This window comes from Rhinopithecus roxellana, chromosome 18 (genome assembly GCF_007565055.1).
Source record: "Rhinopithecus roxellana isolate Shanxi Qingling chromosome 18, ASM756505v1, whole genome shotgun sequence".
Taxonomy (NCBI): domain Eukaryota; kingdom Metazoa; phylum Chordata; class Mammalia; order Primates; family Cercopithecidae; genus Rhinopithecus; species Rhinopithecus roxellana.
This window is the reverse complement of record NC_044566.1, coordinates 95675364-95700537: the sequence shown is the minus strand read 5'-3', so window position 1 is coordinate 95700537 and position 25174 is coordinate 95675364. Positions and strand designations below refer to the sequence as shown.

The 25174-nt window shown below is 39.4% G+C and overlaps 1 long non-coding RNA gene across 1 annotated transcript in view; it reads right to left on the bottom strand.

Moving 5' to 3' along the window:
• The window catches only part of LOC115894580, a 34950-nt gene continuing 9776 nt past the window's right edge, over window positions 1-25174 (bottom strand). The window contains exon 3 of the long non-coding RNA XR_004054709.1: window positions 1-91. This is a non-coding gene — a long non-coding RNA (uncharacterized LOC115894580). The remainder of the gene's footprint in view (window positions 92-25174) is intronic.

The following is a 25174-nucleotide window of genomic DNA, read 5'->3' as shown; positions in this document are numbered from 1 at the left end:
TTCCAAATTATTAAATAGTGAATGTCATGGGCAATTGGTGACAGCTGGAGATGTGATGGAAGTCTCCCTGGAGAAGTCTCTTGAACTGGACCTAGAGGAATGGTAAATACAGAATTTACAAAGTGAGAAGCCTAAGAAGCAACAGGAATAAAAATGCACAGGTGGGTGATTAGAATGGATGGGGGGTCTATGCTCAAAGAAGAGAGTGGTACACAAAAAACAGGGGGGAACATTGGCTTTTGCAAGACAGCCAGAACTAAAAAAGTGAATAGCAGAGTGGAGCTGCAGTGTGCTGTCAGATCCTCCTGCAGAATGAAGTACTTACTCTGCAGGGTCCAGGAGTGCTGCAGCAGTCGGTTCTTCCGGAATTGCATTAACTAAAGAGAAATGCCTGATCCAAAGCCTCACTCCCTCTCCGCGCATGCCCCTTTTCCAGTTGGTTGAAGGAAGAGGATGAAGGCCCACAGCCTTGCCCCAAATCAGAGCAACTCTGAAGAGTCATCCTCGGGTGTCCATGGGGCCAGCTGAGGCCTTTTGAGACTGCAACAGAGCCCAGCTTCTCCTTCTGCCTCACTGTGCTTCCTGCCCTCCCTTCCACATGGGTTGGTCCCAGGGGTCTTCCCTAAAAACTTCATGCCCACTGGTCCCCACCTTAGAGATTACTTCCCAGGGAATCCAAACTACTATCAATAGGTAGATCCATCATTTGTCAATTCCATTACTGAAGCACTTGATGTTCTTTCAACTGATGCAAGAAATACATTTTCAATTCATAATTCGATTTTTTGATAAAGAAAAAATTTGCCTGTAAATGTATCTTGCCTAAGATAGTACTAAATTAATCACAAAGAAGAAAAAGGAGAATGGTAAGAAAGAATTCCAAGCTGAAACATTTTTATTATGATTTCAAAAAGTAGCAAATTTTCACACATTTTAAGGAGAAATATAGCTTTTTTAAAAAAAAAAAAAAAGGGGGGGGGAATAGTGAAAGTCATGACTTTCATGTTTCTCTTGGTCCAATTCTTTTTAGTCTTTTACATTCCTGAGCCCTATGCCAATACTTCTTTCAAAAGAAACCAGATAAAATAACCAAATTAATTCTATGTAAGCTAGGTATCATTATATAAGATGAAAGTTTGTATTTGTTCAATACAATCCTGGAACTAAATTCAATTGTAGAACACAAGGGATATAAAACTCCAGAATATGGTCTGCTCAACCCATCAAAGCCATTTCAAAGCTAACTGAAGTGATTTGTCTATGTTGTTACATATTGTTTGCAAGCTTAAGTGGGGCACACTTGGGAATTAATACAGTTGATGGGTACTATTGATAAAAAGTCTCCCTTAAGAAAGCAAGGAGTAATTAAAGAAACACATACACATAATCAATGTTCAGATAATCCCAACTCCTTCAAGAGTCATCAGTATGTTTTGAATGCAAACGACATATGAGGTGGTTTTACTTTGGTAAAAGTCCTTACAGAGGGCAATTAACCTATTTAGGGCATGAGCTGATAGCTAGCTGTGGACACAGGGACTATAACTTTTACATGTTCTACTCACAGGAGCCACTGCAGGAGACAGGAAACTGGGTTAATACAACAACTCTTTGTTGATCATTGGTGTGTGCTACCACTCACTAAACCACAGTTCATTCTGCAACCCTAAAAGGCAATAGTTATAGTGTTTACAACCATAGAATTGGAAGCAAAACTAGCTCAAATCCTGGCTGCCCAATTTCTGCCCATGTGACCACAGGCAAGTGAGCGAACTTCCAGTCCTGTCTTCCTTCTCTGCAAAAAGGGAGCTGATAATAATGGTATCTATCACATAGGATGGTTGTGAGAATTTAGCGAGTTACCATATAAAAACTCTTGGAACTGTGCCTGGATTATAAAGGCATTAGCTGTCCTTGAAAAACAAATCCAATTTTTAAAAGTTGGCCATTTGAAATGAGTTTCTGTGTTTGTGCCATTTCCCAAGCAGGATGACCTCTCAGCATTACTCCTGGTAAAGTTAACTGGGACAGTCTGGTTGCCTCACAGTGGAATCAAGTAACCCAGGTGCCAGCCATCAGGCGCTGACTTGGCTCCGCAGACAACTCAGGTTTTTATATCTCACAGTAATAAACATTCCAGAGTATCATTTTTGGAGGCACAATGGGATAAATACATTGAACGAGCCTCTGGAGGAGAATAACAAAGACAGCTGGATAAAATATTAAAACTGTCTCTTTAAAGGCACATTGGAGCTATCAAGAAAGGAAGAAATGCTCAGAGGATTAATAAAAAACAAGAACACTTTAACAAGAGCTAGGACAAAATCTATCCTCTGCCTGGTGGCATCTGCCCAGCTCCAGTACATCGGAGCCTCCACAGGCACAGGAGACCAAGAGAAAGACTTGGCCTGGACCAAGCTGTCTCCACGGCTGGATCAGCATGTAGTCACCTGTCTCAGGTACAGTAATTAAGAGAGCACCAACAAACTCAGAACTTGAGATTTAAAAATGTAATATTTTTAAAAATCAAAACTAATACAAAAACATTCCATGATGAACAAAGTAGCAAAACTGTAAACAAAGATAAACTATTGCTGTTTATTTGATTTGCAACCCAGTCAAGGACAGTAAAGTTATGAGTCAATGTAATTCGTGAAACAGATATATCAACACATTATCAACTTCATGGAGAAAAAACATCTTTCCAAAGATGTAAACACATCATTAAGTAAGATAACATCCGTTTATGATAAAATCTCTTTACAAACTAGTAATAAGGAAACTTTCATATTATTATAAAATTATATACAAAATACCTACATCAAGAACAGCAGCTAATGGTAAAATGTTAAAGAGCTCCCTTCAATATCAAGGCCAAGGAAATGGTACACCATAGTTGGTTTTACTCAACATTGTACAGGAGACATCAGCTAGTACTGTAGTACAAGAAAAAGAAATAAAATGTGTAAAATATAGAAAAGAAAATAAGCAAAGCTCATTATTACCAGATAATATACTTTGTATGCAGAAAATAATCAAAGAATCAACAGGTAAATATTAAGATTAATAAATGTGTTTATCAGATTTCCAAGATTAAAATCAATATGCATTAATTAAGATAATCTTATTTGTTGTAATAGATACATCTCAGTGGCTTAACAAAAGAAGAATTTGTTTCTTAGCAGGTAAAGCTAATTTAATGGGAAACAGGTGAGAGATGGGGATCTACTCCACCAAGTCACTTGTGGGCCCACTGATGGAGATGCCATCCTATTCAACTTGTGACTTCCAAAGTTGTTGTGACCATCCAACAACATACAGGGAAAGAGAGACTGGGAAGCTGTAAATGAGGTTTTTATGAGTCAGATAACACACATAGGAATTAATATGACAAAATATGTTTAAGTGCTTTTCGAGAAAATTTTCAGCTTTTTTGTAAGATCTTAATAAGCAGAGATATTCCATGTGCATAAATGGGAAAAAAACATATCATTAAGATGTCACATCTTCCCATATTAATCTATAGCTTTAACACAATTGAATCAAAATAGTAACAACATTGTTTATGGAACCTGGAAAACTGATTCTAAAATGTATACAGAAAAGCAAAGAACTAGGAACAGCCAAAACACTCCTGAAGGAGAATAAAGTAAAGAGCTCTCCCAACCCCTACCAGAGCTAATTCTAAAACTGTAGTAACTAAGGCAGTGTGGAACTGATATAGTGTTAGACAAGGCAGACCAGTGGAACAAAACAGAAAAGCCAGAAACAGTCCATGCTTAAAACAAACAAACAAACAAACAGAAAAAAAACTTGGCTCATGACAGAGTGACAGGCATTGAAGATCAGTAGGGACAGGGGAATTATGCAATAAATGCCAGTGGGGAATTTGGTCATGTAATGGATTAAAAAAATTTAAGTTGACCCTTACCTCCCACCATTCATAAAAGTCATCTATTCAAATTAGACAGAAGGTTTCATTGTGAAGGGCAAAATGATACATTTTTGAAAAGATAGTGCATAAGACTATATTTCCCACCTTGGGGGGAGGGGAAGATACACGAAATGTTTTTATCAAGTTTAGAATCTTAGGGAAAAATTACTAAATTCAATTCCTTTGAAATTAAGAAATTCTACTTTAAGGGTTCTACAGGAGGACGAGAAAATGAACTAAGAGAGGATACTTGATACACATACAGGAGATAAAAATTAGTATTTGAGTATGTTAAGGACTCCTATGAAACAATTTAAAAAGGGATAAACAACCCAATATAAAAATGAGCAAAAGACATGAACAGGCATTTCATAGAAGAGGAAACATAAATGGCCCCAAAACATGAAAAATTATCCATTAGTAATCAGGGAAATGCAATTTCAAACCACAAAGAGGTACCATTTCACACATATCAGGTCAGTAAAAAATTTAAACATTGAATAAAAGGTACTCTCATGTAGTGTTTGGTGTTTAAATTGGTATCATCACTGTAGAAAACTACTATGTGTTACCTAGTAAAACTGAGTATGTGCATCGGTGAAAGGCTGAGGTAGAGATCTAAGCCCCAACTGACCAGCAATAACAGCAGCCAAGGGTGTGACAGAATCTGTCTATATCAGTCACTCACGGCAATGTCCCAGTTTAATGTCTTCAAATATGGGAAGGGAAGTGGCTTTGAGGTCAGATTTCCTAGGCACCAATCTTGTCTCCCACTACTTACTAACTGTGAGTCTTTGGCCAGACCCTTAACCTCTCTTAGTCACCTGTCTCAGGTATAGTAATTAAGGGAGCACCAACACACACAGAACTTGAGAAAAAGAATATTTTAATGTAATATTTTTAAAAATCAAAACTACTACAAAAAAATCTGTGTCTCAGTTTTACCATCTATAAATGAGGACAATAAGATAGAACACTTAGTGAGTGCTATCACGGTGATGAATCCTGTGAAAATTTCACTGGAGATGACGATGAAAGTATAAGGAGCTGGGGTCCCCGCTTGGAACATCACCAACTCGGGACACTTAGTTGATATCCCTTAATATCTGGGCGTACCATCTCCTCGGGACTATTCTGTAGGCAGTGGGTGATGTCTCAGGTGAAAGCCAAGTTCGGTACATCTTTATTTCTTAGCTAGAATATGGCGTGTCCCTAACAATTTCACACAAGTCAGAAAAAAACCCCACAAATTCCACATCCAGCTTCCAAGCATAAATGAAGAACATGAAGTCACTTGCTATTTTAAAAGCTAATTACTAGTAAAATACTTTCAGATTCACATTTCCTGTGAAATAAAATTCTGCCTTTGAAATGAAAGTCTCTGGCAGAACTACTCAGCAACACCTTTGTTCCAAGCAGGGGTTTTCCTTTAGTACAGAACACACTGTTCCCTAGTCAGAAAAAGATTGATTTAATTTTAAAGGGGAGACAATGAAAGCATATAACTGTTAACACACATTTAAAAATATATGTGCAACATCACCAAAGAGACATAGATGTTGGTGAGCTCTTTTGTTTTTGTAAGTTTTATGGTGGAGACATGAAAGAAAATATGTAAAGATATCCAGTTTAGTGTCTGAAATTGAAAATAATAAAGAAGTATTTGACTTCTTTATCATTTTCCAAACAATCTACTTTTGGACTACAAATTGTGGGAGAGCTTCAGATCATCAAATTTCAGCTTCTTTGGAAAAATACTCCTTATAAATAGATTCAATGACTCATTATTTTTCACATTGATACTTTTTCTATATGTATACTATTGATTCTTCTCAAAAAGCTAGATTAGTTAGAGAATAATAAGGAATATGAAGAAAAAAATCATCTCCAGCTTGTACAGACCAAAGAATAAACATTATTTCACTAAGATGAATATATTGAGTTTAAGCACATAATTCTACAGCTTCGAATGTTGGTTTCCCTACAAAATTGTACAAACTGTTAAATTCTTCCAAATCATTTGGTGTCAAGAAATATTTTAAAAATCATTCTCGGCCAGGCGCGGTGGCTCAAGCCTGTAATCCCAGCACTTTGGGAGGCTGAGACGGGCGGATCACGAGGTCAGGAGATCAAGACCATTCTGGCTAACACAGTGAAACCCCGTCTCTACTAAAAAATACAAAAAACTAGCCGGGCGAGGTGGCGGGCGCCTGTAGTCCCAGCTACTCGGGAGGCTGAGGCAGGAGAATGGCGTGAACCCGGGAGGCGGAGCTTGCAGTGAGCTGAGATCCGGCCACTGCACTCTAGCCCGGGCGACAGAGTGAGACTCCGTCTCAAAAAAAAAAAAAAAAAAAAATCATTCTCTTCTTTTCTTCCCTTCCACTGAAAAAAAAGGTGGAAAGAATAGTCCTCTCCATTTCCTCATCTCTGGTTTACTCTTTTCATTTTGGAAAAGCGTTATGCAATGTTTAAGATCTATAAAGGTATAGAGGCCAGGCGCAGTAGCTCACGCCTGTAATCCCAGCAGTTTGGGAGGCTGAGGCGGGTAGATCACTTGAGGTCAGGAGTTCGAGACCAGCCTGGCCAAAATGGTGAAACCCTGTCTCTACTAAAAATTCAAAAATTAGCTAGGACTAGTGGCGGTGTCTGTAATCCCAGCAACTTGGGAGGCTGAGGCAGGAGAATCATTTGAACCCAGGAGGTAGAGGTTGCACGCCACTGCAACCTGGGTGAGAAAACGAGACTCTATCTCAAAAAAAAATAAAATAAAGTAAAAAGATATAGAGAATACAGCAACAAACGTCCATCTACCTACCCCCAAGCTTAATAAGCAACCTATTCACAACACAGTTGAAACTTTCTGTGAATGCTTCCAGATCAGATAACTCTCCCTCTTGAATTTGGTCGATACCATTCCCAAGCCTCTCCTCATAATCTTATTACTTATGTATCCTTAAACCACATGAAATATTGCTTGAATTTTAAATTTGATGTGAATGATGTCATAGATTATGTATTCTTGTGCAACTTACTTGACTCACTCAGCATTATGAGTGTGAGAATCATCCAGGCACATCCCGAGAGTTAATGTTCATTCATTTTTACTGCTGTATAGCATTCCACTGCATGAAGATGCCCTAACATGGTCTAGATTAGTGACTACTTTAAATATTAACTCACTTCTGTGAATGGACATTAGTTATCTCCAGATACTATCTCCAGATTTTTATGCCACATTCTCTACAGTGTTTGATATAGTCTACTTACCTTTTTGCCAGGTCATTTAATTTACATATCTCTGATTACTGGTATAGTTAAGCCTCTGTTTTTGTAATTTAAGTTATTTAAGTTTTCTCTCCTGAAAATTGTTCTACATGTCAGTCTTTTTGGGGGAGAGGTTTTTTGTTCTGTTTGTTTTGTTTTTTACTTGTAACATTGTCAAATTTATCAATCCTTTTATTTATGGTTTAATAAATTCTTCTTTACCCTAAGGTCATAAAGATATCTTCTTATATTTTTCTTCTGTAGCAATTTTGCCTTTCAAATTATTCCACTAAGGATTGATTTTTGTATATAAAGTGCAGCAGGGATCCAATATCATTTTGCTTTTCCCTGGAGGACAGTGAAATGCCCTAGCACCATTTATTGAATAGTATTTCTTTTGTCCACTGGTCTGCAATACCCTTTCAGACATAAATCAGTTTTCTATATATGTGTGGGCTTCCTACTCCTTCCTTCTGGAAGGAAATTTCTCATTTTTTAATTGAAGTGAATCCCTTAGCAGTTGCTGCTAGAAGGGTCAGTGGGTAGTAATCTTTCTTAGAAATGTAAGAAAATGTTTGCCTTTTCTTAAATGACATTTAAGTGGATATACAATCTAGCTTCCCCCAGCATTTGGAAGATATTGCATTGTCTTCTGATATCTATGATCACAGAGATGGTGCAGGAGAAGTCAACCCTTGATTTGGCTTGTTCCTTTATACATGATCTCTCTTCCCTCCTCTAGCTTTGTACTTTTTCCTCTTTATCTTAGATGTTCTGCAATTTTAATATAAGGTTTCTAGATGCAGTTTTTTTTTTTATTTCTCTTGGTGGGGGCTCTGCATGACTTTTCCAACTTAGGATTCTTTTTTGTTTAACTCTTAAAACGTTGTAATCATTCTTTTTATTATTGCTTCCCACCAGGCTCTTTATTTTCTCCTTCCAGACGTCTATTAGCTGTATATTGACTCTTCTCATGTAGTTCCCAAGTCTCTTCTTTCTGCTTTTCATATTTTCCCTCTCTTTGTCTCTCTGTGATGCATTCTGTATAGTTTCATCAGATATACTTTACATTTCACTAATTTTCTCTTCATCTGCATCCACTCTTGTTTAATCTATCTTGATCTTTATTTTAATTATTATCTCTTTCATTTTTTAAAATGTCTTTATGCTTTTTATAAATCTGTGTGCTCCTTTTCCCCAAAAATAAGTCCCACTATTGAATTAGAAATCTTACTCCTTATTTTCTCCCTTTGAACAATTTAAATGTTTATTTTAAAGTTTCTGAAATACTGCACTATTCTGTTTTAAAGTGTCTTTCCCATACAGGTAAGTCTCCTCAGTCCTTTGAATTTTTTCCTCTGAGCTTGTCTCAGCACCACTGTCTACTAAGGCATCTCTGGGTTCTACATTCAGGAGATTCAATTCCTGCCCAGCGTCCAGGGCAAATGGAGCAAATGTAGCTTCTTTTTCAGGGCAGTCAGTGAAGTTTTTCTGGGCCACGGACTAGATAGCCCATTTGTTGGTCCTGGCTCCCCACTAAACAGGGAAATTATAGACTTGACTCTGTCCCTAAGTGGGCTTCATAATCCCACTTACTAAGATGTGTTTCCTGTCCTGGAAGTTGAGTATATACATCCTTGACTCCCTTATATTCACATCTGATATGCTCACCCTTGGGAAATCCATTCACTTATTTGGGATAAATAGTAATATGCAACTGTGTCAACTTCTGTTCACTACTTTAGCTGAATTCCTTCCTCAATTCTGGAAACCAGAGAGAATACCTTAGAATTCTGCTAAGCATTTGGTAAAATTTGTAGTTTATCCACTATTTCCATATGTCTACATGGAGAGTGAACATTTGTCAATCCAGCTCATTCAACCATTCCTAAATAGGAACTCTCCCTTCTTCCTTCCTTCTTTCCTGCCACTTCCTCCCTCCCTCCCTTCACCAGTCACCAGTCACCATCTTCTATCTCCGTCTCATTCTCATGGCCTTTCCTTCTCATTTTTTGGTGCTATCTTCTTTCTCTGCTCACAACACAACATGTGGTCTCTAAGCTTCTTACCTTGGCCCTCTTATCTTCATTTTCTACTGGTACACTCTTGAGAAATTTGTTCAGTTCCTTGGCATAAATTCATTCAATTCTTTGGCAGAGTAACATCCTAACAACAAATCCAAGCCAGATAGACCCACTGAGCTCTAATGCCATGCGTTTACTTCTTACTGCATATATAGGCACCTACAAACCTCCCAGGCACGCCCATCTCAACATACCCAAAACAAAGCCATGATTAGCCTTGTGAAAATCTTTATATTGACTCTTACATTTTCCTTCCTTTTGAGTGACATTTTCATCTATCTGCTCAGTCACCAAAGTCAGAAACCTGGGTAATACAGCAAATGTTCCCTTCCTCTCAGTAGCTATATCCAGTCGACAATAAACCCCTACGTATTCCACCCATTTGGCAACTCTCATGTCTATCCTCTCTTCTCCATTTCCACTGTGATGGCCTGAGTCCTGGTCCTGAGTCCCTCTCTCTTGAGCTGCTGTTACAGTGGCCCAGATAATCTTCCAACTTCCCTTCAGTCTCATCTGACTTTTGTAAATAATCACAGGCAAGAAATATATCACGAGATTTTCTTATTTTCATTGTAACAGGAAATCACCAAAAGGAACTTCAAAATATCATGTGCTTATTTGTGGTCCAAGATGACATCTGGATAACAGTTCAAGATCCAGCCTTTCTCAACTTTACACTGAAACATACATGACACACACACACACAAAAGAATGAAATGACAAAAAAAAAAGAATGAAAACAAAAACTGTCAGAACTGTCAGGCATCCTACTACTGCCAGGCTATGGGAGGAAATTTCACTAACGAAATTTACAAAGCCGAAATGAACATCAAAATCCATGATGACACCGAGTCACACTTTGAGTCTTGAAGAAGAGCACATGCAGGCCTCCAAGGTAGCAGAGAAAAACATTGTTTGTCCTCCATCACCTTCCTTGGGGCTCAAGGGCCCAGCGACATTATGAACCAGGCCACCATGTAACCAGCTTCTTCTGCAGACAGTAAGTTCTGATACAACCTGAGCAGGATTTGCCCCACTTCCAGTCAACAAAACCCTTGTCCTCACCTCAAGTAGATCCAAGCCAAAAATCTCTAGAAGAATAAGAGGACCAAAGAACGTGTCCGAAGATGGCCGAATAGGAACAACTCCAGTCTCCAACTCCCAGCGCGAGCGACACAGAAGACCGGTGATTTCTGCATTTTCAACTGAGGTACTGGGGTCATCTCACTAGGGAGTGCCGGACAATCGGTGCTGGTCAGCTGCTGCAGCCTGACCAGCGAGAGCTGAAGCAGGGCGAGGCATCGCCTCACCTGGAAGCGCAAGGGGGAAGGGGATCCGTTTTCCTAGCCAGGGGAACTGAGACACACAACACCTGGAAAATCGGGTAACTCCCACCCCAATACTGCGCTGTAAGCATACAGGCATTCCAGGAGAATATATCCCACACCTGGCCGGGAGGGTCCCACGCCCACGAAGCCTCCCTCACTGCTAACACAGCAGTCTGCCGCGATCTATCCGCAAGGCAGCAGCGAGGCTGGGGGAGGGGCGCCCGCCATTGCTGAGGCTTAAGTAGGTAAACAAAGCCGCTGGGAAGCTCGAACTGGGTGGAGCTCACAGCAGCTCAAGGAAGCCTGCCTGTCTCTGTAGTCTCCACCTCTGGGGACAGCGCACAGCTGAAGACCAACAGGGGAAGTAGCGGGAGCCGGTGCAGACGCGAACGACTCTGTCTGACAGCTTTGGGGAGAGCCGCGGATCTCCCAACGCGGAGGTTGAGATCTGAGAACGGACAGACTGCCTGCTCAGGTGTGTCCCTGACCCCTGAGTAGCCTAGCTGGGAGAAATCCCCCACTAGGGGCAGTCTGACACCCCACACCTCACAGGGTGGAGTACACCCCTGAGAGGACACTTCCAAAGGAAGAATCAGACAGGTACACTCGCTGTTCAGCAATATTCTATCTTCGGCAACCTCTGCTGCTGATACCCAGGCAAACAGGGTCTGGAGTGGACCTCAAGCAATCTCCAACAGACCAACAGAGAGTCCTTCTGACTGTCAGAAGGAAAACTATCAAACAGGAAGGACACCTATACCAAAACCCCATCAGTTCGTCACCACCATCAAAGACCAGAGACAGATAAAACCACAAAGATGGGGAAGAAGCAGGGCAGAAAAGCTGGAAATTCAAAAAATAAGAGCGCATCTCCCCCTGCAAAGGAGCGCAGCCCATCACCAGCAACGGATCAAAGCTGGTCAGAGAATGACTTGGACGAGAGGAGAGAAGAAGGCTTCAGTCCATCAAACTTATCAGAGCTAAAGGAGGAATTACGTACCCAGCGCAAAGAAACTAAAAATCTTGAGAAAAGAGTGGAAGAATTGACAGCTAGACTCATTAATGCAGAGAAGATCATAAACGAAATGACAGAGATGAAAACCATGACACGAGAAATACGTGACAAATGCACAAGCTTCAGTAACCGACTCGATCAACTGGAAGAAAGAGTATCAGCGATTGAAGATCAAATGAATGAAATGAAGCGAGAAGAGAAACCAAAAGAAAAAAGAAGAAAAAGAAATGAGCAAAGCCTGCAAGAAGTATGGGATTACGTAAAAAGACCAAATCTACGTCTGATTGGGGTGCCTGAAAGTGAGGGGGAAAATGGAACCAAGTTGGAAAACACTCTTCAGGATATCATCCAGGAGAACTTCCCCAACCTAGTAGGGCAGGCCAACATTCAAATTCAGGAAATACAGAGAACGCCACAAAGATACTCCTCCAGAAGAGCAACTCCAAGACACATAATTGCCAGATTCACCAAAGTTGAAATGAAGGAAAAAATCTTAAGGGCAGCCAGAGAGAAAGGTCGGGTCACCCACAAAGGGAAGCCCATCAGACTAACAGCAGATCTCTCGGCAGAAACTCTACAAGCCAGAAGAGAGTGGGGGCCAATATTCAACGTTCTTAAAGAAAAGAATTTTCAACCCAGAATTTCATATCCAGCCAAACTAAGTTTCATAAGTGAAGGAGAAATAAAATCCTTTACAGATAAGCAAATGCTTAGAGATTTTGTCACCACCAGGCCTGCCTTACAAGAGACCCTGAAGGAAGCCCTAAACATGGAAAGGAACAACCGGTACCAGCCATCGCAAAAACTTGGCAAAATGTAAAGACCATCGAGGCTAGGAAGAAACTGCATCAACTAACGAGCAAAATAACCAGTTAATATCATAATGGCAGGATCAAGTTCACACATAACAATATTAACCTTAAATGTTAATGGACTAAATGCTCCAATTAAAAGACACAGACTGGCAAACTGGATAAAGAGTCAAGACCCATCAGTCTGCTGTATTCAGGAGACCCATCTCACATGCAGAGACATACATAGGCTCAAAATAAAGGGATGGAGGAAGATCTACCAAGCAAATGGAGAACAAAAAAAAGCAGGGGTTGCAATCCTAGTCTCTGATAAAACAGACTTTAAACCATCAAAGATCAAAAGAGACAAAGAAGGCCATTACATAATGGTAAAGGGATCAATTCAACAGGAAGAGCTAACTCTCCTAAATATATATGCACCCAATACAGGAGCACCCAGATTCATCAAGCAAGTCCTTAGAGACTTACAAAGAGACTTAGACTCCCATACAATAATAATGGGGGACTTCAACACTCCGCTGTCAACATTAGACAGATCAACAAGACAGAAAGTTAACAAGGATATCCAGGAATTGAACTCATCTCTGCACCAAGCGGACCTAATAGACATCTATAGAACTCTCCACCCCAAATCAACAGAATATACATTCTTCTCAGCACCACATCGCACTTATTCCAAAATTGACCACATAATTGGAAGTAAAGTACTCCTCAGCAAATGTAAAAGAACAGAAATTATAACAAACTGTCTCTCAGACCACAGTGCAATCAAACTAGAACTCAGGACTAAGAAACTCAATCAAAACCGCTCAACTACATGGAAACTGAACAACCTGCTCCTGAATGACTACTGGGTACATAACGAAATGAAAGCGGAAATAAAGATGTTCTTTGAAACCAATGAGAACAAAGATACAACATACCAGAATCTCTGGGACACATTTAAAGCAGTGTGTAGAGGGAAATTTATAGCACTAAATGCCCACAAGAGAAAGCAGGAAAGATCTAAAATTGACACTCTAACATCACAATTAAAAGAACTAGAGAGGCAAGAGCAATCACATTCAAAAGCTAGCAGAAGGCAAGAAATAACTAAGATCAGAGCAGAACTGAAGGAGATAGAGACACAAAAAACCCTCCAAAAAATCAATGAATCCAGGAGTTGGTTTTTTGAAAAGATCAACAAAATTGACAGACCGCTAGCAAGGCTAATAAAGAAAAAAAGAGAGAGGAATCAAATAGATGCAATAAAAAATGATAAAGGGGATATCACCACTGACCCCACAGAAATACAAACTACCATCAGAGAATACTATAAACGCCTCTACGCAAATCAACTAGAAAATCTAGAAGAAATGGATAATTTCCTGGACACTTACACTCTCCCAAGGCTAAACCAGGAAGAAGTTGAATCCCTGAATAGACCAATAGCAGGCTCTGAAATTGAGGCAACAATTAATAGCCTACCCACCAAAAAAAGTCCAGGACCAGATGGATTCACAGCTGAATTCTACCAGAGGTACAAGGAGGAGCTGGTACCATTCCTTCTGAAACTATTCCAATCAATAGAAAAAGAGGGAATCCTCCCTAACTCATTTTATGAGGCCAACATCATCCTGATACCAAAGCCTGGCAGAGACACAACAAAAAAAGAGAATTTTAGACCAATATCCCTGATGAACATTGATGCAAAAATCCTCAATAAAATACTGGCAAACCGGATTCAGCAGCACATCAAAAAGCTTATCCACCATGATCAAGTGGGCTTCATCCCTGGGATGCAAGGCTGGTTCAACATTCGCAAATCAATAAACGTAATCCAGCATATAAACAGAACCAAAGACAAGAACCACATGATTGTCTCAATAGATGCAGAAAAGGCTTTTGACAAAATTCAACAGCCCTTCATGCTAAAAACGCTCAATAAATTCGGTATTGATGGAACGTACCTCAAAATAATAAGAGCTATTTATGACAAACCCACAGCTAATATCATACTGAATGGGCAAAAACTGGAAAAATTCCCTTTGAAAACTGGCACAAGACAGGGATGCCCTCTCTCACCACTCCTATTCAACATAGTGTTGGAAGTTCTGGCTAGGGCAATCAGGCAAGAGAAAGAAATCAAGGGTATCCAGTTAGGAAAAGAAGAAGTCAAATTGTCCCTGTTTGCAGATGACATGATTGTATATTTAGAAAACCCCATCGTCTCAGCCCAAAATCTCCTTAAGCTGATAAGCAACTTCAGCAAAGTCTCAGGATACAAAATTAATGTGCAAAAATCACAAGCATTCTTATACACCAGCAACAGACAAGCAGAGAGCCAAATCAGGAATGAACTTCCATTCACAATTGCTTCAAAGAGAATAAAATACCTAGGAATCCAGCTTACAAGGGATGTAAAGGACCTCTTCAAGGAGAACTACAAACCACTGCTCAGTGAAATCAAAGAGGACACAAACAAATGGAAGAACATACCATGCTCATGGATAGGAAGAATCAATATCGTGAAAATGGCCATACTGCCCAAGGTTATTTATAGATTCAATGCCATCCCCATCAAGCTACCAATGACTTTCTTCACAGAATTGGAAAAAACTGCTTTAAAGTTCATATGGAACCAAAAAAGAGCCCGCATTGCCAAGACAATCCTAAGTCAAAAGGACAAAGCTGGAGGCGTCACGCTACCTGACTTCAAACTATACTACAAGGCTACAGTAACCAAAACAGCATGGTACTGGTACCAAAACAGAGCTATAGACCAATGGAACAGAACAGAGTCCTCAGAAATAATACCGCACATCTACAGCCATCTGATCTTTGACAAACCTGAGAGAAACAAGAAATGGGGAAAGGATTCCCTATTTAATAAATGGTGCTGGGAAAATTGGCTAGCCATAAGTAGAAAGCTGAAACTGGATCCTTTCCTTACCCCTTATACGAAGATTAATTCAAGATGGATTAGAGACTTAAATGTTAGACCTAATACCATAAAAACCCTAGAAGAAAATCTAGGTAGTACCATTCAGGACATAGGCATGGGCAAGGACTTCATGTCTAAAACACCAAAAGCAACGGCAGCAAAAGCCAAAATTGACAAATGGGATCTAATTAAACTAAAGAGCTTTTGCACAGCAAAAGAAACTACCATCAGAGTGAACAGGCAACCTACAGAATGGGAGAAAATTTTTGCAACCTACTCATCTGACAAAGGGCTAATATCCAGAATCTACAAAGAACTCAAACAAATATATGAGAAAAAAACAAACAACCCCATCAAAAAGTGGGGAAAGGATATGAACAGACATTTCTCAAAAGAAGATATTCATACAGCCAACAGACACATGAAAAAATGCTCATCATCACTGGCCATCAGAGAAATGCAAATCAAAACCACAATGAGATACCATCTCACACCAGTTAGAATGGCAATCATTAAGAAGTCAGGAAACAACAGGTGTTGGAGAGGATGTGGAGAAATAGGAACACTTTTACACTGTTGGTGGCATTGTAAACTAGTTCAACCATTATGGAAAACAGTATGGCAATTCCTCAAGGATCTAGAACTAGATGTACCATATGACCCAGCCATCCCACTACTGGGTATATACCCAAAGGATTATAAATTAGTCTACTACAAAGACACATGTACACGTATGTTTATTGCGGCACTATTCACAATAGCAAAGACTTGGAATCAACCCAAATGTCCATCTGTGACAGACTGGATTAAGAAAATGTGGCACATATACACCATGGAATACTATGCAGCCATAAAAAAGGATGAGTTTGCGTCCTTTGTAGGGACATGGATGCAGCTGGAAACCATCATTCTTAGCAAACTATCACAAGAAGAGAAAACCAAACACCGCATGTTCTCACTCATAGGTGGGAACTGAACAATGAGATCACTTGGACTCGGGAAGGGGAACATCACACACTGGGGTCTATCATGGGGAGGGGGGAGGGGGGAGGAGGGAGGGATTGCATTGGGGAGTTATACATGATATAAATGATGAATTGATGGGTGCTGACGAGTTGATGGGTGCAGCACACCAACATGGCATAAGTTTACATATGTAACAAACCTGCACGTTATGCACATGTACCCTAGAACTTAAAGTATAATAAAAAAAAAAAAAAAAAAAAAAAAAGAATAAGAGGACCAGACGTAGGAAGAATGCTAAGAACTGAGCTGGCCTCCCTGTTAATCTCTCACCACCTCATCAGAGTAGAATTCCAGCTGTCTTACTAAACCACACCAAACAAAAACTTACTAAAACTCAGATCAAGGCAACCTTCCCTAATATATCCTATTACAGAATAAAGCCCAAATTGCCTTATATAGCATTTGAGGCTTACTCTATACATAGGCTCCATCTACTTTTATCATCTACTTCTCATTATCTCCAAACATTGCAAACTCCAGCCACACAGTATTATTCAATGATTTTAAAGCATCCTTTATGCTTTCCTACCTTCTTGTCTAGGTTTCCCTTGTTCCTTCTGCCTAGAAGACCCTCTTCTTCCTCTTTAAGCTCCCTGAAATCTTTATTATTGTTATTATCATTATCATTATTATTATTATTATTATTATTATTATTATTATTTGAGATGCAGTCTTGCTCTGTTGCCTAGGCTGAAGTGCAGTGGAGTGATCTCAGATCACTGTAACCTCTGCCTCTGGGGTTCAAGTAATTCTCTTGCCTCAACCTCCCATGTAGCTGGGATTACAGGTGTATGACACAACACCCAGCTAATTTTTGTATTTTTAGTAGAGACGGGGTTTCACCATGTTGGCCAGGCTAGTCTTGAACTCCTGACCTCAGGTGATCTGTCCACAGACTCCCAAAGTGCAGCTTCTCCATTATTAAAAATCCACATTTCAAAGTCCAAATCCTTCCTCAAATCTTCCAAAACCCCTAAATTGGAATTATTCTCCCCTTCCCCTGTGCTTCTATAACATTTTCTTTGTGCTTCTATTTTAATATTTATCATTGTCTTAGATTGATAACTGCAACTTTGCTCCTCCTACTAGACTGTGAATGTTTTCATTTTATTATCTAACACATACCATAGTGCCTTCTGTATCAAAGACATGCAATGGACATGTGTTGCATCAACTGGAGATGAGATGAAAATGAACTACAGAAAATTTCTTGCTCAGGTCTCAATTTTTACTATTTCATTTATATTTATATTTAAAACAATCACTAGGTTTTGTCACTAGGCCAAGCAGCAGGCTGAAAAGGAATGAAACCTTGAATTTCTTTTGCAGTTTTTGAAGAGGAAATCCATATGTGACACTTTCTCTGACAAAAGAAAGAGGAACTAAAGGTCACAAGGGGTGGGGAGGAGGGGGCATTGAGGTCATAGAACAAAAGGAAATCCCATTTTCTAATCTCTACAAGATGGTTGCGTTGCTGATCTCTCCTGCTGCAATAGAGCAATAAAACATGTCCTGGCAGGTCAGCAGATGTTACAGCAGTGGGAAAAGCAGGATATAATTATCCATGATCAAGGCACTCAGTGGGGCCATCTCAATTTTCTCCTCTTTCATTCTTCCAACCAAATGATAGAAAATTGATGTCAATTCTAAAGCCACTTATGTATTTGCAGCACAATAGCGAATCATCCATTCAAACATCTTTCATAGTTATTTCCTAATGAGCTGACGCTCTATGTGAAGGTTGCTGTTCATTTGTATAGTCATTCCTGTGCTTAAAATACTAAGGAAAACTTGTCCCTTCTTATTGACCTCAAGGATACTGATTCCATAATGGTTATAAAAGGCACAGAAGTTGTGTTTTGCATGCCTTTTTCCGCCAAATTCAAAAGCATAATTGCTCTTGCTTTTCAGCCACTGATTCAACAAATGGTAATGGGAGTTCTTGCTCTGCTGCAATCACGGTGCTAAGAACTAGAGGTGAAATGATGAGACACCCGACTTCATGGAACTCACTTTCCCTTGGGAGAGACAGACACCAATAAAATAATTCTATGGATAAGTGAAAATTTTATGGAAATCAAAAGAAGTTTTGTGGAAAGGAAATGAGAATCTATAACAAAGGGATCTTTGTTTATCCGGAATGTTAGAAGGCTTCCCTAGAAAATCTTGTACACTGAGATTTGAAGGTTGAGTATGAGTTAAATAGGGAATGAGGAAAGAGAATGTTCCAGGCAGGAGGAGAACAGCAAATATAAAGACTTTGCTGCCTGAGAAAAGATGTTTATGAACACTGAGCAAAAACCAAACATTATGACTTCAGCATACTGAGCTCTCTAACTGCAATGCTATTTAGTGGCCAAGTTCCTAGGATTCTACAATAGTATTCTACTTAATAAAAGTTCATTATTTAGCTGTTTGGAAAGCTTAAAAATGAAGACAGTTTTATGAAATTGGGTGACAAACATAGTCTTAATATGAGGTGGGGCAAAAAAATGATGTGAATAACTTAGCACGGCCTGAAATTTTTGAGCTCGGGTTCTTAATTTGTAACGCATCTTTCCTCCTCCTCTGTCCTCCCCAAGTCCAGATGCATAGTCACAGGACCTAAATCTTCCTCTACTATGAACTTTCAAGTGAAGGCAGCACACAAAACACCACTCAAAAAGGATTTCATTAGCAGTTTTCTGAGCATTTTGTCACTGGACTTACTGACTAAGCTTATTGAACATTTTGCTTGAGGATCTTAGGATAGAAACCAATTATTATTTTTTAAAAATGATCAGCTAAGGCCAGGCGTGGTGGCTTACACCTGTAATCCAAGCACTTTGGGAGGCCGAGGCAGGTGGATCACTTGAGGTCAGGATTTTGAGGCCAGCCTTGTTAACATGGTAAAACCTCATTTCTACTAAAAATACAAAAAATTAGCTGAGTGTGGTGGCACATGCCTGTAATCTCAGCTACTTGGGAGGCTGCGGCAGGAGAATCACTTGGACTTGAGAGGTGGAGGTTGCAGTGAGCCAAGATTGTGCCACTGCACTCCAGCCTGGGCGAGAAGAGCAAAACTCTGTCTCAAAAAAAAAAAAAACAAAACAAAACAAAACAAAACAAAACAAAAAAAAACTCAGCTAAGCAGAGGCTGGTGGGTTTTTATACCTGACAGTTCCTTTCTTAACATTTCCAAAGTTTGTTTCACTGATTCAGAATGACTTTTGAAACCATTATTTAATTAATTTTTTTTTTACCTGCTGTCCAGCATGTTCTGATTTCTGTCTTGGCAGGAACAAAACATTAATCTCCTCCCATAATCCTGACATGCAGGATTGGCACAGCATTTATTAATTCACCTTTCACTTAAATTGGTTTTCTTTTTAGCTGCACTGCATCCAACATCTCGGACTAACCATCTTTTTTTTTTAGCATAATATAAGATAGGGTCAAACCTTTACTTCTTGAGCTGGGTTTAATAAATAAAACTAATAGCTGAGATTGATTACCCGTGTAGACAGCAAACTGCAAAACCCAAGATGAATTGTGTAATTTGCAGCTCTCTATGACATGTATTAAATTTTGAGACATAAGATAAATAATTCATGTAAATAAGAAAGTGAGGACACCCAAGAATGAAGTTTGTGGTTATCCTTTAACAGCAGGTGAAATAAACAACCAATTTCGTTAACTTTTGATTTAGGCCTTTTAAATACATTTTTACTAACCACTGCCTAATTGAGACCACTGTATAGATTAAAGAAATTGTTATTTGTCCTTAACTAGAGACATTTTAAATTAAATATCTAGATCCCTCAAAAAGTGATCACTACATTTACATCTTACTTACACTAAAGTCAGCCTACCACCTTGAGATTTAGAGAATTAAAGTCCCTTAGATAACTAGGGGAGGTTAAAAAACAAAAACACAAAAACAGCAGGCATAAATGATAAGGTATTAATTTTTCTTCTTTGGTACCTGCCAAGTAGAACCCAGTGGACAAAATATGGAGTAAGCGTTGAATGTTGCTTACACTTCTTATATGCCTAAATTAGTATGCCTGATATTATAATTTAACCAAACAAGTTTTTCAACTTGCAAGACGGGGATTAAAAAGTCCACTCATTCATAGGGTGGCTTCATGGTTTAATTAGATTTGAAGAAGACAAGATAATCCTGAGATCCTCCGAGGAGGATGTATAAGAAATGATATGGCTGTTTTAATGAAGAACTGTACCCGTCTCCTCTGCCACTGGGATATTCCTGCCTGGGATCAGAGAGTGGTCAGATTTTTAAGCCATCAAGAACAGGACCTTTGACCAGGTGGTGTAGATTTCTGACCCCAGGGATACAAAGAGACCTTCCAGGTCTTCCATAGTTCAGAGTACTGGTACTCAGTGCTCAGCAGTGGACACAATGCTGTGGTCAGTTAAGTCCTACCTGAATGTCTACAAGACAGCAGACTAGGTTTTTCTGGAATGTTCTAAAGGCAAAGAGAGTCCTGCTTTCCAAGATTTACAGTTTGTGATGAGAACTGTGAGTAGCTAACATGATGTTTTTTAACCTTTAGAAGAATTTTTATTATTATCCCCATTTTACAGATGAGAAAACAAAGGAACAGAAACAAGAGTTTGGTGATTTGTCAGGTGCAGCCTTCACCTCATTCTCCACCCTGTTGTTTACAGAGCTGTAAAGAGACTTGCAACTGAGGATTTCTTTGGGGTTAAATGTTGTTCTTCTCATAGGGTTAAAGGTTAGCTAATCTCTACCAGGTTTGAATTTTAGAAATTCTCAGTATTTGTTTAAAAGTGCTGGAATAATGCCAGTTCTGGGTATAATTTCTCCTGAGTAACCATACTTACTTGGGGTAGAATCACCTGAACTGGCTCAGTTTCTGCAGACACTGTATTGAGCTACAATAACCAAGGAGTCCCATACTATATACTGTATCAAACCAGTCTTTGAAATTTTTTGTGAAGATTGGAAATGAGGCAACGTTTTGTGTACTATTTAACCTAAATAGAGTAAAACAAAAGTTTTATATAATCTGAATAAAGGAAAAATTTAGGGGACTCAATGGGTGTCTTTGAGATCCTTCCAGCAAGTTTGCATCCACAGCGATCTGGGGGCTACTCTCTAGGCCTAGAGATCAAGTCACCTATTGCAGCTCCACCTGCTTCCCTCCCCCATCAAATATGAAACCAGCACCTTCAATGTCAAGCCCTTTACTCAGGGCTTTTTTTTTTTTCTTTTTTTCTTTTTTTTCTTTTTTTGCCTGCAATTATTGGTGTGTTTCCAAGCAGGCGACTTCTGCAGCACCCAGTCTAGGTTATATGAAGCAAAAAGAAAACCGAGGAAACTCACATCTGCATCATTTATTGGGCCTCAAGGTCCCTGGAGGCTTTGCTTTCTTCTCTCTACCTTTTAAACTCTTCTGTTTGTTCTACATATCATGCATGTCCAGGGGTTTTGGTTGTGCTCAGTGAGAAATAGGGAAAAGTGAATCCACTCCATCTTTCCGGAAGTGGTAATCCCCTCAACTTGCCTTTTTAAGAACTGTGGTTTTATACACAGAAGCCACTTTGAGTGGCTTTAAGTTCAGCAGCATTAAGTACATTCACAATGCTGTACAACCATCACCATCATCCCTCTCCTGATCTTTTTCATCAACTCAAGCAGAATTCTTATACTCATTCAACAATTCCCCATTCCCCTCTCCCCCTAGTGCCTGGTGACTTCTACTTTCTATATTTATGAATTTGCCTGTTCTAGATATTTTATATAAGTGGAATCATACAGTATTTGTTTGTGATGAGTTTATTTCACCATAGCACAATGTCCTCAAGGTTCATCCATGTTGTAGCATGTGTCAGAATTGCCTTCCTATCTAGGGCTGATACTCAGCTGTATGGATATAAAACATTCTATTCATCCATGTAGTCTGTTGATGGACACTTGTGTTTCCTAACTTGCCCCTTTAGTGCTGAGAGCTGACGTGAGGGGGAGAGTGGAAGTTCGTGAAACTCTTTACCTTGGTTTCCCCTACTCCTTTCCCTCTGTAGTAAAGGAGGCAGAGGGAAAGAGCCTGACTTTTAGGATGCAAGTCCTGGCATCCTGGATCAATCTTCAGCCCACTTTCCTTTAAGCAGCCTGATAGAGGCTATTGTACAGCTTATGTGGTTGGCAGACTGGTCTTACTGACTTAAATAACCTTCCAATATGGATTTATTCACAATGTAATCTGATGCTTTTTAAATGCCAAAAAGAAAAAAAAAAAAAAGATATTGTGAGTCTGTGCACATCCCCACTCCTCCAGGCCTCATCAGTCCCTGCCAGAGCACAGCCTTACTCCGACTGCCTGGTGTGGTCACTGAGCCCCAGAGAACCAGCCATCCAAAACTGCAAGGGAAAACAAATCCAGGAAAACCCTACACACGTCAGTGAATGCGTCTACATCAATCACATCTTGACTGAAGCTACAGTGAAGGTACCCAGTCATAGTTCAGGGTACCATACAAAAAACGTGCAAAAAGACTGTGGACCCTGAGGAACTGAGAATAGTGTGGCTCACTGATAGGAACTCGGACACTGTAAAGGCAAGTGTACCTCTGCATTCTGATGTGTGCTCCATGTTCCTCAAGGGTTGAGTTGATGTGGACAGAACTTCTTGTGGTGACCCCCACACTCCTACTCAAAAGTGAACCCTCCACAAATACTACCTGACCTGTTGTGATTATTCCTAGTAAAACCACCCCAGCTCCTTCGCAAAGTTTAAAATTGGCAGTTTCACTGCCATCAGGGTTTAAGGTTGGTGGTTTTAATTAAAGATACTAAGTATTTTAGGGTAGGAGATTGTTTTATTTTGTTTTCCCAAAACATTGTGATGGACTATGTCACAATATATGATGAACTCAAAACATTGTGATGGACTCTGAGATTTTAGATACTGGCTCTGGTTTCCTCTGTTAATTCTGTTCATGAAAAAAATTAGACATGGCATTCTGAAAGATCTGAAGACCAGGAGAAGTCTAATCTTCATTTATACCAACATCTGGAGACTAAACTGCTGAGAAAGGGCTCTTGGCCCCATTCCAATAACTTGTAATTATTGAACAAAATATAGCAAATATAATTACATTAAAGTCAGGATTAGAAGATAGAATGGGAAATCACTAGATACAGAAAGAGAGAAGAAATTCAAACCCGGAGTGGAAATGAGGTAATGAGGTTAAGGCTATCCATAGGGCCGGAGGACCCCAATTTAAGTTCAGAGGAATGGAAGCAAGTTGGGATTTTAACACCCACATGCTTCCGATAGGTCCCATCTCAGTCAGGGAGCTGGAGGGCTGGGCTATAGCCAGAAACTTTAAGGAGCTGTAAAATACATGAAGGAGAGACTAGAAGTTGGCAAAATAATAATAATAATAACAATAATCTACTAAATCTAGATTCTTCTCCTCTGGAAGAACTGGATGGCAAACTTTGGATTCAATTGGAAAAGGCCTTAGGAAAGGATCTCTTGGCATGAGAAAATTCCAAATCTTTCCTAAGCAAAGACCCTTGTCTGGGTCATGCATTTATCTGTTTTCTAAAAATTAGGATTAATTGAAACAAAGCAGGTAAAAAAATCAAGTTGTGATTTTTTTTCTGATGCACATGAATTGGATCATCATCATCCACATTGTCAGTCCTCATTAATATCACAGTTATAATTCTCTAAATGTGATCACCGACACTCCATGCTAGACTTCTTATAAACAAATCATAGGAGTGGCTTTCTCCAAAACAACATTTATAAAACAGGTAAGTAAGGGTCAGGTAAAACTCCTGTATTACTAATCAACCTGTTGTACTTCATCAATAAAATGATTAAGAGCAACTTAACATTGTGATATGATTTGGCTACGTCCCCACCCAAATCTCATCTCGAATTACAGTTCCCATAATTCCCTCATGTTGTGGGAGGGACCCAGTGGGAGATAATTGAATCATGGGGGTGATTTCCCCATACTGTTCTTGTGGTAGTGAGTAAGTCTCATGAGACCTGATGGTTTTATAAGGCCTGTTTTCATTTTATTATTAATAGCATCCCTTTTTATTCTCAAAAATGTCCAAATTTAGCAGGTAAATTATACGGTCTAGTAGTTTCATTTTCAAGTTAATTTAAAATATAAATACAGCTATTTTAGATATTACATCAAGTTTTAAAATGTGACCAAGGTTATGATCCAGAAGCCCTGAATGCCCCTCCCTGCAGGTAGGACAATAAGTAAATCCCTGCATTCACAGGATCCCAAGTACTATCTTAAAGAGGAACTAGATGATTTCATATTACTTTTCCGTTTCTCCAGATGACAACTGGAGAATTGTTGCTGCATAAGAACAACAATAAATAGTTAAGTTGAAGCAAACCACCTCTTTCTGTATGTGTTGAATAGCTGCAGGAAATACTCAAATCCTCCTGGATTGTCCACTTGTTGTGGGACTGGCACGGGGTTCTATGTCTGGGTCTGTGAGATAAGCTGATCCCAGGCCTCATGTCACATGACCTGGCTAGTGCCTGAAGCTTTTGCACTGCATCTTGTTATTAAACCTGCATAACAGTCATTATTTCCATCATTACAGAAAGGACAAACTATCTCCTCCAGGGAATCTGGCAGGACCCTCTAACTAACACTATCATAAAGCAGCTCCAGAAGTCACTGTCATCAGCTATATGCAATTAGCTTCTGAAAAATTATTCGGCCATAATTTATAATTAATACTAACAAACTGACAATAGAATGCTGTTCATTTCCAATG